Raw genomic sequence first — 15,947 nt, forward strand, 5'->3', positions numbered from 1 at the left:
TCAAGAGAATATCCCAATTCATTATATCGAATAGCTAAATCATCATTAAGTTCAGAAATTCTATCAACTAAAACATTGGTAGGAACCCTTTTTCTAAGATTCTCATTGAAAGCAACATAGTCTAGAGATTGAAAATGCATTATTTCTTCTTGATCAAAGAGGATAATCTCTATGAGAGGACGGCAAGCGTCCACCCTATAATGCGCAAAGATTTTTTGGCCTCTTTTATTACGAATCGAAACTCATGAGCCAAAAATATAGTAACGGCACGCTTAACAGAAGAATGCTCAATATTAGAAAATTCTAGGAAAATCCTTTGTATAGAAGGATGCATGTGCATGAATTGTCTCTCAAGTTCAACTACAAGCATGGCAATAGAGTCCACAAGACTACTAGTTCTATGAAGAATATAACTACCCATAGAAGGTACAGCACCGACACAAGTAAAGAAATCTTGAATAACTCCTTTTCCAATAATATTACTGCTACCAACACGAAATCTTTTTATATGTGAGATAGTGGGTTCTTTAGTGGGAGCATCAAAATTATTATCGACAATAGTATCCCCAATTTCAGACATAGAGGCAGAAGGTAAAGAACTAGCCATAATGACAAGCAAGCAAACTAACACACAAGCAAACAAAAAGCAAGCGGACAAAAAGGGGCAAATAGAGAAAGAGAGTGAGGATAAAACGGCAAGGGTGAATTCGGGGGAGAGGAAAACGAGAGGCAAATGGCAAATAATGTAATGCGGGAGATAAGGGTATGTGATGGGTACTTGGTATGTTGACTTTTGCGCCAGAAATCCTTCTTGCTACTTCTTTTAGCACTGCGTTGGTTTTCCCCGAAGAGGAAGGGATGATGCAGCAAAGTAGCGTAAGTATTTCCCTCAGTTTTTGACAACCAAGGTATCAATCCAGTAGGAGGCTACGCGCGAGTCCCTCGTACCTGCACAAAAGAAATAAATCCTCGCAACCAACGCAAATAGGGGTTGTCAATCCCTATAGGGCCACTTATGAGAGTGAGATCTGATAGATATGATAAGATAATATTCTTGGTATTTTTATGATAAAGATGCAAAGTAAAATAAAAGCAAAGTAAATAGCAAAGTAAATAACTAAGTAGTAGGAGATTGATATGGTAAAGATAGACCCGTGGGCCATAGGTTTCACTAGTGGCTTCTCTCGAGAGCATAACTGATACATCCATTTTGCATCATGCTTTTATATCGATAGTTATCGCATTATGGACTGTTATTTCACTTTATGTCACAATACTTATGGCTATCCTCTCTTATTATACAAGGTTTACACAAGGAGGTAGAATGCCGGCAGTTGGAATTCTGGTCTGGAAAAGGAGCAAATATTAGAGACCTATTCTGCGCAACTCCAAAAGTCCTGAAACTCCACGGAACGTCTTAAAAGAAATAAAGAAAAATCCACGCCAAATATGAAGGCCAGGGGGCCCACACCCTACTCACGAGCGTGCCCCCCCCTAGGGCGCACCCCCTATCTCGTGGGCCCCTGGTGGCTCTCCGATGCCCATCTTCTCCTATATGAGGTCTTTCGATGAGAAAAAAATAGAGAAGAACTTTTCGGGACGAGACTCCGCCACCACGAGGCGGAACCTTGGCGTATCCAATCTAGAGCTCCGACGGAGCTGTTCTGCCAGGGAAACTTCCCTCCCGGAGGGGGAAATCATCACCATTGTCATCACCAACGCTCCTCTCATCGGGAGAGGGCAATCTCCATCAACATCTTCACCGGCACCATCTCATCTCCAAACCCTAGTTCATCTCTTGTATCCAATTCTTGTCTCAAGGTCCGGGATTGGTGCTAGTAGTGTTGATTACTCCTTGTAGTTGATGCTAGTTGGTTTATTTGGTGGAAGATCATATGTTCAGATCCTATATGCATATTATTACCCCTCTGATTATGAACATGAATATGCTTTGTGAGTAATTACGTTCGTTCCTGAGGACAAGGGAGAAGTCTTGCTATGAGTAGTCATGTGAATTTGGTATTCGTTTGATATTTTGATAAGATGTATGTTGTCTAGCCTCTAGTGGTGTTATGTGAACATCGACTACATAACACTTCACCATTATTTGGGCCTATAGGAAGGCATTGGGAAGTAATAAGTAGATGATGGGTTGCTAGAGTGACAGAAGCTTAAACCCTAGTTTATGCGTTGCTTCGTAAGGGGCTGATTTGGATCCATATGTTTCATGCTATGGTTAGGTTTACCTTAATACTTTTGTTGTAGTTGCAGATGCTTGCAATAGAGGTTAATCATAAGTGGGATTTTTGTTCAAGTAAGAACAACACCCAAGCACCGGTCCACCCACATATAAAATTATCAAAGTATCGAACGCGAATCAAATGAACCTGATGAAAACTAGCTTGACGATATTCCCATGTGTCCTCGGGAGCATTTTTCCTATTATAAGAGTTTTTATCGGCTTGTCCTTTGCTACAAAAGGATTGGTCCACCTTGCTGCACTTTATTTACTTTTGTTACTTGTTGCTTGTTACAATTTATCCTATCACAAAACTATCTGTTAGCACTTATTTCAGTACTTGCAGAGATTACCTTGCTGAAAACCGCTTATCATTTCCTTCTGCTCCTCGTTGGGTTCGACACTCTTACTTATCGAAAGGACTACGATAGATCCCCTATACTTGTGGGTCATCTAGACTCTTTTCTGGCGCCGTTGCTGGGGAGTGTAGCACCTTTGGTAGGTGGAATTTGGTAAGGAAAAATTTATATAGTGTGCTGAAATTTACTGTCACTTGTTACTATGGAAAGTAATTCTCTGAGGGGCTTGTTCGGGGTATCTTCACCCCGTCCAGTAGAGCAAACAGTTGCTCCTCAACCTACTGAACCTATTGAAAATGAAACTCCTTTTGAATTTCCTTCGGGTATTATAGAAAAACTGCTAGATAACCCTTTTACAGGAGATGGAACAAAGCATCCTGATGAGCATTTAATATATGTGGATGAAGTTTGTGGATTATTTAAGCTTGCAGGTATACCCGATGATGTTGCTAAGAAGAAGGTCTTCCCTTTTTCTTTGAAGGGAGACGCATTGGTATGGTATAGGCAATGTGATGATATGAGATCATGGGACTATAAAAGATTGAAGTTGGAATTTCATCAAAAGTATTACCCTATGCATCTTGTTCATCGTGATCGCAATTATATATATAATTTCTGGCCTCGCGAAGGAGAAAGCATCGCTCAAGCTTGGGGAGGCTTAAATTAATGTTATATTCATGCCCCAATCATGAGCTCTCAAGAGAAATAATTATGCAAAGTTTTTATGCTTGGGTTTCTAAAAACAATCGCAACATGCTCGATACTTCTTGTGCTGGCTCTTTTATGATGAAGACTATTGAATTCAGATGGAATTTATTGGATAGAATTAAATGCAACTCTGAAGATTGGGACCTCGACGAAGGTAAGGAGTCAGGTATGACACCTAAGTTTGATTGTGTTAAATCTTTTATGGACACCGATATTTTCCGTAGGTTTAGCACTAAATATGGACTTGACTCGGAGATAGTAGCTTCTTTCTGTGAATCTTTTGCTAGTTATGTTGATCTTCCTAAGGAGAAGTGGTTTAAATATCATCCTCCCATAGAAGTAAAAGTAGCTGCACCTATTAAAGTTGAAGAAAAGATTGTCACTTATAATGATCCTATTGTTCCTACTTCTTATATTGAGCAACCACCTTTCCCTGTTAGAATAAAGGATCATGCTAAAGCTTCAACTGTTGTTCATAAAAGCAATATTAGAACTTATACACCTCCTGAGCAAGTTAAAGTAGAACCTAATATTTCTATTGTTAAAGACCTCTTGTCTGATAATATTGATGGGCATGTTATTCAGTTCGAAGGTGAAACTGCTAGAATTGCTAAGCCTTGTGCTAAAGATAAACATAGACTTGTGGTAGGTGTGCTTGTTATTTCTGTTAAAATAGGAGATCATTGTTATCATGGCTTATGTGACATGGGTGCTAGTGCTAGTGTTATACCTCATGACTTATACAAAGAAATTAAGAATGAAATTGCACCTGTTGAGTTAGAAGATATTGATGTCACAATTAAACTTGCCAATAGAGATACTATTTCAGCAATGGGAATTGTTAGAGATGTTGAAGTCATGTGTGGGAAAACTAAATATCCTGCTGATTTTCTTGTTCTTGGTTCCCCACAAGATAGCTTTTGTCCCATTATATTTGGTAGACCCTTCTTAAATACTGTCAATGCTACCATAGATTGCACAAAGAATGTTGTTACTGTTGGCTTGGATGATATGGTTCATGAGTTTAATTTCTCTAAATTTAGTAAACAACATCACGAGGAAGAATTACCTAGTAAGGATGAGATTATTGGTCTTGCTTTTATTGTCGTACCTCCTAGTGATCCTTTAGAACACTATTTGCTAGACCATGAAAATGATATGTACATGAATGAAAGAAGGGAAATAGATGAAGTATTCTTTAAACAGGAACCTATTCTGAAACACAATTTGCCTGTTGAAATCCTAGGGGAACCTCCTCCACCCAAGGGTGATCCTGTGTTTGAGCTTAAACCTTTGCCTCATAATCTTAAATATGCTTATCTTGATGAAAATAAGATATATCCTGTTATTATTAGTGCTAATCTTTCAGAGCATGAAGAAGAAAGATTATTGAAAACTCTGAAGAAGCATCGTGCTGCTATTGGATATACTCTTGATGATCTTAAGGGCATTAGTCCCACTCTATGTCAACATAAAATAAATTTGGAAGCAGATGCCAAACCAGTTCGTGATCCTCAACGACGTCTGAATCCTAAAATGAAAGAAGTGGTAAAAAAAAGAAATACTAAAGCTTCTGGAGGCGGGTATAATCTATCATGTTGCTGATAGTGAATGGGTAAGTCATGTCCATTGTGTCCCTAAGAAGGGAGGTATTACTGTTGTTCCTAATGATAAAGATGAATTGATTCCACAAAGGATTATCACAGGTTATAGGATGGTAATTGATTTCCGCAAATTAAATAAAGCTACTAAGAAAGATCATTACCTCTTACCTTTTATTGATCAAATGCTAGAAAGATTATGTAAACATACACACTATTGCTTTCTAGATGGTTATTCTGGTTTCTCTCAAATACATGTGTCGGCTAACGATCAATCAAAGACTACTTTTACATGCCCTTTTGGTACTTTTGCTTATAGATGTTTGCCTTTTGGTTTATGTAATGCACCTGCTACCTTTCAAAGATGCATGATGGCTATATTCTCTGACTTTTGTGAAAAGATTTGTGAGGTTTTCATGGACGACTTTTCCGTCTATGGTTCCTCTTTTGACGATTGCTTGAGCAATCTTGATCGAGTTTTGCAGAGATGTGAAGAAACTAATCTTGTCTTGAATTGGGAAAAGTGCCACTTGATGGTTAATGAAGGTATAGTCTTGGGGCACAAAGTTTCTGAAAGAGGTATTGAAGTTGATAAAGCCAAGGTTGATGCTATTGAAAAGATGCCATGTCCCAAGGACATCAAAGGTATAAGAAGTTTCCTTGGTCACGCCGGATTTTATAGGAGGTTCATTAAGGACTTCTCAAAAATTTCTCGGCCTCTGACTAATTTACTGCAAAAAGATATACCATTTGTCTTTGATGATGATTGTGTAGAAGCATTTGGAATACTTAAGAAAGCATTAGTCTCTGCACCTATTGTTCAGCCACCTGATTGGAATTTACCCTTTGAAATTATGTGTGATGCTAGTGATTATGCTGTAGGTGTTGTTCTAGGGCAAATAGTTGATAAGAAATTAAATGTTATCCATTATGCTAGTAAGACTCTAGACAATGCTCAACAAAATTATGCTACTACTGAAAAGGAGCTTTTAGCAGTTGTATTTGCTTGTGATAGGTTCAGATTTATATTGTTGATTCTAAAGTAACTATTCAAACTGATCATGCTGCTATTAAATATCTTATGGAAAAGAAAGATGCTAAACCTAGACTTATTAGATGGGTTCTCTTACTACAAGAATTTGATTTGAATATTGTTGATAGAAAGGGAGCTGAGAACCCCGTTGCAGCAAACTTATCTAGGTTAGAAAATATTCTTGATGACCCACTACCTATTAATGATGACTTTCCTGATGAACAATTAAATGTTATAAGTACTTCTCGTAGTACTCCATGGTATGCTGATTATGCTAATTATATTGTTGCTAAATTTATACCACCTAGCTTCACATACCAGCAAAATAAAAAGTTCTTCTATGATTTAAGACATTACTTTTGGGATGACCCACATCTTTATAAGGAAGGAGTAGATGGTGTTATTAGACGTTGTGTACCTGAGCATGAACAGGAACAGATCCTACGCAAGTGTCATTCCGAGTCTTATGGAGGACACCATGCTGGAGATAGAACTGCACATAAGGTATTGCAATCTGGTTTTTATTGGCCTACTCTCTTCAAGGATGCCCGTAAGTTTGTCTTGTCTTGCGATGAATGTCAAAGAATTGGTAATATTAGTAGACATCAAGAAATGCCTATGAATTATTCACTTGTTATTGAACTGTTTGATGTTTGGGGCTTTGATTATATGGTACCTTTTCCTGCCTCTAATGGATATACACATATTCTAGTTGCTGTTGATTACGTTACTAAGTGGGTAGAAGCTATTCCAACTAGTAGTGCTGATCATAACACTTCTATTAAAATGCTTAAGGAAGTTATTTTTCCGAGGTTTGGAGTCCCTAGATATTTAATGACTGATGGTGGTTCACACTTTATTCATGGTGCCTTCCGTAAAATGCTTGCTAAATATGATGTTAATCATAGAATTGCATCTCCTTATCACCCACAGTCTAGTGGTCAAGTAGAATTGAGCAATAGAGAGCTCAAATTAATTTTGCAAAAGACTGTTAATAGGTCTAGAAAGAATTGGTCTAAGAAACTTGATGATGCGTTATGGGCTTATAGAACTGCATATAAAAATCCTATGGGTATGTCTCCGTATAAAATGGTTTCTGGAAAAGCATGTCACTTACCTCTTGAACTAGAACACAAGGCATATTGGGCTATTAAAGAGCTCAACTATGATTTTAAACTTGCCGGTGAGAAGAGGTTATTTGATATTAGCTCACTTGATGAATGGAGAACCCAAGCTTATGAAAATGCCAATTTGTTTAAGGAAAAAGTTAAAAGATGGCATGACAAAAGGATACAAAAGCGTGAGTTTAATGTAGGTGATTATGTATTGCTATACAACTCCCGTTTAAGATTTTTTGCAGGAAAACTTCTCTCTAAATGGGAAGGCCCCTACGTCAACGAAGAGGTCTATCGTTCCGGTGCCATAAAAATCAACAACTTCGAGGGCACAAATCCGAAGGTGGTAAATGGTCAAAGAATTAAACATTATATCTCAGGTAATCCCATAAATGTTGAAATCAATATTATTGAAACCATAACGCCGGAGGAACACATAAGGGACACTTTCCGGAACGTTTCAGACCCCGAAAAGGAATAGGTATGTGGTACGGTAAGTAAACTGACTCCAATACAATTTTTAAGGCAATATTTCTCCGTTTTGGAATATATAGAAAAATAGAAAAATAAGTAGCAGTCCGGGAAGGACACGAGGGCCCCACGAGGGTAGTGGGCGCGCCCTACCCCCCTGGGCGCGCCCCCTACCTCGTGAGTGCCTCGTGTGCTTTCCGGACTCCATTTTCTTGCACGTTACGTATTTTGGTCGGTAAAAATTCATTATATATTCTCCCGAAGGTTTTGACTCCCGTATCACGCAAATTTCCTCTGTTTTTGTTTTCGAGCTGTTGCTGCTGCAGATTAGAGCAAGATGTCTTCTCAAGAGTCAATCGGGGAGAGCCGGGTATCTAATCCGGCACCAGAAGCAAGGGCAAACAGCGACGCTGACCACTTTGGGCCAGCAACATTGGAAGAGATGGAGGCTGACTTAATGAGAGTAGATGCCATGGAGGATCAAGAAGTCACCTCTCGCCTCCGAGCTGGGTTCACGATGGGGGAACTGCAGAGCTCAGCTATTCCAAACTCGGTTATCCCTTCTAATGTTAGATTTTTTTTATGAAAATATGAAGAGAAGTGTCACTTGTTCTCCCGTAGCTATGCAACACCCTTGGGTGCAAGGAGCTTTAGCTGTCAAAAGAAAGCTTCGTAAGGAAATAATGGATCTCAAACAGCAAGTCAATATGCTCGAGGAGGAGAACCGCATCCTGAGGGGAATCATCGCCAAGAATATTACACCGACAACAAAGAAGGAGACATAACCACATGGGTATGGGCAATCCCCTTGGCAACTGCCAAGCTTGGGGGAGGTGCCCTGGTATCGCATCACAATCACAACTCTTATCTTTACCGTTTTTCTTAGTTTGATCCTATTAGTAGTATCTTGATCTAGTAGAATAAAGTTTATGGCATGATCTAGTTTTGAGTTTTGCTTTATGATCCCTCTATGTAATCGAGTCCGTGAGTTATATATAATAAAGATTAGTGTTGAGTCAAGGGCTTGATTATTTTGCCATGATCTTGGGTGAATAAAAGAAAAGAGAAAACGAATAAAAAGAAACAAAGAGTTCATATTGATCTTATTGAGAGTAATGACTTCACATAGAAAGAGTATGATGATTAAAAGTTGTTGGGAGTTGGCAGACATAGCTTTGGTCATTGTTGCAATCAATAGGAAGTAATAAGGAAAGAGAGGTTTTCACATATAGATATATTATCATTGACATATTTTATGATTAGGAGCACTCATTAAAATATGACATGCTAAAGAGTTGATGTTGGACAAGGAAGACAACGTAATGAGTTATGTCTTTCTTATATCTGAGATAAAGTATGTTGTCATGGTTCCTCTAACTTGTTGAGCTTGCCTTTCCCCCTCATGCTAGCCAAATTCTCAGCACCAAGTAGAAATACTACTTGTGCTTCCAAATATCCCTAAACCAGTTTTGCCATGAGAGTCCATCATATCTACCTATGGATTGAGTAAGATCCTTCGAGTAAGTTGTCATCGGTGCAAAGCAATAAAAATTGCTCTAAATATGTATGATTGATTGGTGTGGGAGAAATAAGCTTTATACGATCTTGTGATGTGGAAGTAATAAAAGCGACGGACTGCATAATAAAGGTTCATATCACAAGGGGCAATATAAAGTGACGTTCTTTCTCATTGAGATTTTATACATCCAACCATAAAAGCGCATGGCAACCTCTGCTTCCCTCTGCGAAGGGCCTATCCTTTATTATTATCTTCTTCCTTATGCAAGAGTCACGGTGATCTTCACCTTTTCTTTTTCATTTTATCCTTTGGCAAGCTCAACATGTTGGAAAGAACATGATATATATATATATATATCTAATTGGATGTAGGGGAGAATGAACCATTATTGTTGACATTACCCTTGAGGTAAAAGGTTGTGGGGCAAAACTATAAGCCCCTATCTTTCTCTGTGTCCGATTAAAACTCTGTAACCACAAGTATCACGTGAGTGTTAGCAATTATGGAGGACTAAATGATAGTTGAGTATGTGGACTTGCTTTTTAGCTCTGACATAGACTCTTTCCGATGTTATGATAAATTGCAATTGCTTCAATGACTGAGATTATAGTTTGTTGGAGCCCAATAAGGTTTATGATTTATACTTTTGCATTGTGAATAGATCATCACTTGAACATAAGTAATCATATGAAAAAATCTCTATATGTTGCTGTTATAAGAATAATCATGATGCCTTCATGTACGTATTTTATTTTTATCGACGCCTCTACCTCTAAACATGAGGACATATTTATTGTTATCGGCTTTTCGCTTGCAGATAAGCGAGGTCTAAGCTTGGGGGAGTTGATACGTCCATTTTGCATCATGCTTTTATATCGATATTTATCGCATTATGGACTGTTATTTCACTTTATGTTACAATACTTATGGCTATTCTCTCTTATTTTACAAGGTTTACACAAGGAGGGAGAATGCCGGCAGCTGGAATTCTGGTCTGGAAAAGGAGCAAATATTAGAGACCTATTCTGCGCAACTCCAAAAGTCCTGAAACTCAAAGGAACGTCTTAAAAGAAATAAAGAAAAATCCACGCCAAAGATGAAGGCCAGGGGGCCCACACCCTGCTCACGAGGGTGGGGGGCGCCCCCCCCCCTAGGGCGCGCCCCCTATCTCGTGGGCCCCTGGTGTCTCTCCGATGCCCATCTTCTCCTATATGAGGTCTTTCGATGAGAAAAAAATAGAGAAGAACTTTTCGGGACGAGACTCCGCCGCCACGAGGCGGAACCTTGGCGTATCCAATCTAGAGCTCCGACAGAGCTGTTCTGCCAGGGAAACTTCCCTCCCGGAGGGGGAAATCATCACCATTGTCATCACCAACGCTCCTCTCATCGGGAGAGGGCAATCTCCATCAACATCTTCACCAGCACCATCTCATCTCCAAACCCTAGTTCATCTCTTGTATCCAATTCTTGTCTCAAGGTCCGGGATTGGTGCTAGTAGGTTGCTAGTAGTGTTGATTACTCCTTGTAGTTGATGCTAGTTGGTTTATTTGGTGGAAGATCATATGTTCAGATCCTATATGCATATTATTACCCCTCTGATTATGAACATGAATATGCTTTGTGAGTAATTACGTTCGTTCCTGAGGACAAGGGAGAAGTCTTGCTATGAGTAGTCATGTGAATTTGGTATTCGTTTGATATTTTGATAAGATGTATGTTGTCTAGCCTCTAGTGGTGTTATGTGAACGTCGACTACATAACACTTCACTATTATTTGGGCCTAGAGGAAGGCATTGGGAAGTAATAAGTAGATGATGGGTTGCTAGAGTGAAAGAAGCTTAAACCCTAGTTTATGCGTTGCTTCGTAAGGGGCTGATTTGGATCCATATGTTTCATGCTATGGTTAGGTTTACCTTAATACTTTTGTTGTAGTTGCGGATGCTTGCAATAGAGGTTAATCATAAGTGGGATGCTTGTTCAAGTAAGAACAACACCCAAGCACCGGTCCACCCACATATCAAATTATCAAAGTATCGAACGCTAATCATATGAACGTGATGAAAACTAGCTTGACGATATTCCCATGTGTCCTCGGGAGCATTTTTCCTATTATAAGAGTTTGTTCCGGCTTGTACTTTGCTACAAAAGGATTGGGCCACCTTGCTGCACTTTATTTACTTTTGTTACGTGTTGCTCATTACAATTTATCCTATCACAAAACTATCTGTTACCACTTATATCTGTACTTGCAGAGATTACCTTGCTGAAAACCCCTTATCATTTCCTTCTGCTCCTCGTTGGGTTCGACACTCTTAATTATCGAAAGGACTATGATAGATCCCCTATACTTGTGGGTCATCAATAAGTATTCTACAGTGGGTGAACAAATTACTATTGAGCAATTGACAGAATTGAGCATAGTTATGAGAATATCTAGGTATGATCATGTATATAGGCATCATGTCTAAGACAAGTAGACCGACTCCTGCCTGCATCTACTAAGATTACTCCACTCATCGACCTCTATCCAACATGCATCTAGAGTATTAAGTTAAAACAGAGTAACGCCTTAAGCAAGATGACATGATGTAGAGAGATAGACTCATGCAATACGAAGAAAATCCCATCTTGTTATCCGCGATGGCAACAATACAATACGTGCCTTGCTGCCCTTACTGTCACCGGGAAAGGACACCGCAAGATTGAACCCAAAACTAAGCACTTCTCCCATTGCACGAAAGATCAATCTAGTAGGCCAAACCAAACTGATAATTCAAAGAGACTTGCAAAGATAACCAATCATACATAAAAGAATTCAGAGAAGATTCAATTATTATTCATAGATAGACTTGATCATAAACCCACATTTCATCGGTCTCAACAAACACACCACAAAAAGAAGATTACATCGAATAGATCTCCACAAGAGAGGGGGAGAACATTGTATTGAGATCCAAGAGAGAAGAAGCCACCTAGCTACTAACTATGGACCCGTAGGTCTGAAGTAAACTACTCACACTTCATCGGAGGGGCTATGGTGTTGATGTAGAAGCCCTTCGTGATCAATGCCCCCTCCGGCAGAGCTCTGGAACGGGCCCCAAGATGGGATCTCTTGGATACAGAAAGTTACGGCGGTGGAATTAGGGTTTTGGCACCGTCTCTGATCGTTTGGGGGTACGTGAGTATATATAGGAGGAATAAGTACGTCGGTAGAGCAACAGGGGGCCCACGAGGGTGGGGGCGCGCTTGGTAGGGTAGGGCGCGCCCCCTACCTCGTGGCCTCCTGTTACGTGCCTTAACGTAGGGTCCAAGTCTCCTGAGTTGTATTCGGTGAGAAAATCACGTTCCCGAAGCTTTCATTCCGTTTGGACTCCGATTGATATTCCTTTTCTTCGAAACCCTAAAACAGGCAAAAAACAGCAATTCTGGGATGGGCCTCTGGTTAATAGGTTAGTCCCAAAAATAATATAAAAGTGGGTAATAAAGCCCAATAATGTCCAAAACAGTAGATAATATAGCATGGAGCAATCAAAAATTATAGATATGTTGGAGACGTATCACTAGCACGACGCTTGTGCTGGGGTCCGTCCCTGCAACGCTGATAAACCTGTGCGGTCGAGCTCTGGCTCGCGGCCCGCTCCGCACACGTCACCTCACCAGATCCTTAGTGCCTTCATCCTCTTGCGGAAAGAACAAAGGCAGGACAACAAGCGCAACTATGGTCTATACTTTTCTCCCGAAAACTAACCAACAGGGATCTCTGGAGCTCATCTACAAGCAGCCTCGCCTGCCGCCCCTTTTTCTACGCGATTCGCTTGCGCGTTAAAGGGGGGACTCCTAAGCATCACGCCTCAGGCAATAATAAAGTTGTTATTTATATTTCCTTATATCATGCCGATACGTCTCCAATGTATCTATAATTTTTTATTGTTCCATGCTATTATATTATATGTTTTGGATGTTAATGGGCTTTATTTTACACTTCTATATTATTTTTGGGACTAACCTATTAACCCAAGGCCCAGTGCGAATTGCTGTTTTTTGCTTATTTCAGTGTTTCGCACAAAAGGAATATCAAACGGAGTCCAAACGGAATGAAACCTCCGGGAGCATGATTTTTGGAACAAACGTGATCCAGAAGACTTGGAGTGGACGTCAAGCAGCCAACGAGGTGGCCACGAGGCAGGGGGCGCGCCTACCCCCCTGGGCACACCCTCCCCCTCATGGGCCCCTCATGGCTCAACCGACCTACTTCTTCCTCCTCTATATACTCATATACCCTGAAAACAACTAGGAGCACCACGAAACCCTATTTCCACCGCCGCAACTTTCTGTACCCAAGAGATCCCATCTTGGGGCCTTTTTCGGAGCTCCGCTGGAGGGGGCATTGCTCACGGAGGGCCTCTACATCAACTCCATGGCCCCTCCGATGATGTGTGTGTAGTTTACTTCAGACCTTTGGGTCCATAGCTCGTAGCTAGATGGCTTCTTCTCTCTCTTTGGATCTCAATACAAAGTTCCCCTCGATCTTCTTGGAGATCTATTTGATGTAACTCTTTTTGCGGTGTGTTTGTCGAGATCCGATGAATTTTGGATTTATGATCAAGTCTATCTATGAACAATATTTGATTCTTCTCTGAAATCTTTTATGCATGATTGGTTATCTTTGCAAGTCTCTTCGAATTATCAGTTTGGTTTGGCCTACTAGATTGATCTTTCTTGCAATGGGAGAAGTGCTTAGCTTTGGGTTCAATCTTGCGGTGCTCGATCCCACTGACAGAAAGGGAAACAACACGTATTGTATTGTTGCCATCAAGGATAAAAAGATGGGTTTAATATCATATTGCTTGAGTTTATCCCTCTACATCATGTCATCTTACCTAAGGCATTACTCTGTTCTTTTGAACTTAATACTCTAGATGCATGTTGGATAGCGATCAATGTGTGGAGTAATAGTAGTAGATGCAGGCAGGAGTCGGTCTAGTTATCACGGACGTGATGCCTATATACATGATCATGCCTAGATATTCTCATAATTATTCGCTTTTCTATCAATTGCTTGACAGTAATTCGTTCACCCACCATAATACTTATGCTATCTTGAGAGAAGCCACTAGTGAAACCTATGGCCCCCGGGTCTATTCTCCATCATATAAGTTTCCAATCTATTTTATTTTGCAATCTTTACTTTCAATCTATATCATAAAAATACCAAAAATATTTATCTTATCATTATTATCTCTATCAGATCTCACTCTCGTAAGTGACCGTGAAGGGATTGACAACCCCTTTATCGCGTTGGTTGTGAGGTTCTTATTTGTTTGTGTAGGTACGAGGGACTTGCGTGTGGCCTCCTACTAGATTGATACCTTGGTTCTCAAAAACTGAGGGAAATACTTACGCTACTTTGCTGCATCACCATTTCCTCTTCAAGGGAAAACCAACGGAGTGCTCAAGAGGTAGCAAGAAGGATTTCTGGCGCCGTTGTCGGGGAGTCTACGCACAAGTCAAGACATACCAAGTACCCATCATAAACTCTTATCCCTCGCATTACATTATTTGCCATTTGCCTCTCGTTTTCCTCTCCCCCACTTCACCCTTGCCATTTTATCTGCCCTTCTTCTGTTCGTCTTTCCATTTGCTTTGATTCTTACTTGGCTCGTTTGTTCATTTGGTTGGAATAGTTGTTTATTTATTGCTAAACAGAGAACCTAAGATCTATGGATCCTCATCCTTTTGCTAATATTTTTAAGAGATCCAATTATGATGAACCAATTGCTAGTGAGTTTTGTGCACTAGATTATCTTTATGAAGTTTTGCTTGAAATTCGTGAATCTGGAATTTGTGATGAAGTACTTTATGGAGTGATTCACGATGGATCTTTGAATAGGAAGCATGATTGCAATGATGATAGTATAAATTCTATTAATGTCAATTGTGCTTATAATGTGCAAAACTCTAAGCTTGGGGATGCTAGTTTTGTTATGTCTACTACTTGTTGCAATGAACATGATTGGGGTGATTCTTCTTATGATCTGGAAAATTTATTTAAGCCCCATGATGAATATGAGATTGATTATAATGTTTGCAATAATATTTAAAGTGGTTTGTAAGCATGTCAACTTTAGATCCCACATATTTGGAGAATGTTCAATCTTATGAAGTTTTTGATAAAAGTGGGTTTGGAGAGGTCATGACTTTAGTTAATGTTAATCCCACTATTTTGGAAGAGTGTCAACTTTGCATACATGTGGATCGTGTTAAGAATATGTTTTGTGATAGCTATATTGTTGAATTTTCTTATGATCCTACATGTAATTATAATGAGAGAGGAAAATATGGTTGTAGAAATTTTCATGTTACTAAATTACCTCTTGTTATGTTGAGATTGCTATTGTTTCTTTCCGCTTCCTTGCATATGCTAGTTTTTTGCTTGCCTTGATAATTTGTTTGCCTATAAGATGACTATGCATAGGAAGTATGTTAGACTTAGATGTTTTTGTCACGTGTTTTATGATGCTCTCTTTGTGCTTCAATTCTTGTCTTTCATGTGAGCATCGTTGAAATCTTATGCCTAGCTATAAGGCTTTAAATAAAAGCGCTTGTTGGGAGACAACCCAATATTTTTCCTTGTTGTTATTCAATAAATAATTCATCTAGCCTCTGTTTAGATTTGGCTTTATGCTTTTAATTAGTGTTTGTGCCAAGTAGAACCTTTGGGAAGACTTGGGGAAAGTCTTTGCGATCTTGCTGTAAAAAACAGAAACTTTAGCGCTCACGAGAATTGCTGCCATTTTTTTATTGGAGAGTGCTATTTAGTTAATTATTTTTTAAGACGATTAATAGATAAGTTCCTCACGTCCAGAAATTTATTTTAGAATTTTTGGGGTTCCATAAGTATT

The sequence above is a fragment of the Triticum aestivum genome, chromosome 5A (assembly GCF_018294505.1).
Source record: "Triticum aestivum cultivar Chinese Spring chromosome 5A, IWGSC CS RefSeq v2.1, whole genome shotgun sequence".
Lineage (NCBI taxonomy): Eukaryota > Viridiplantae > Streptophyta > Magnoliopsida > Poales > Poaceae > Triticum > Triticum aestivum.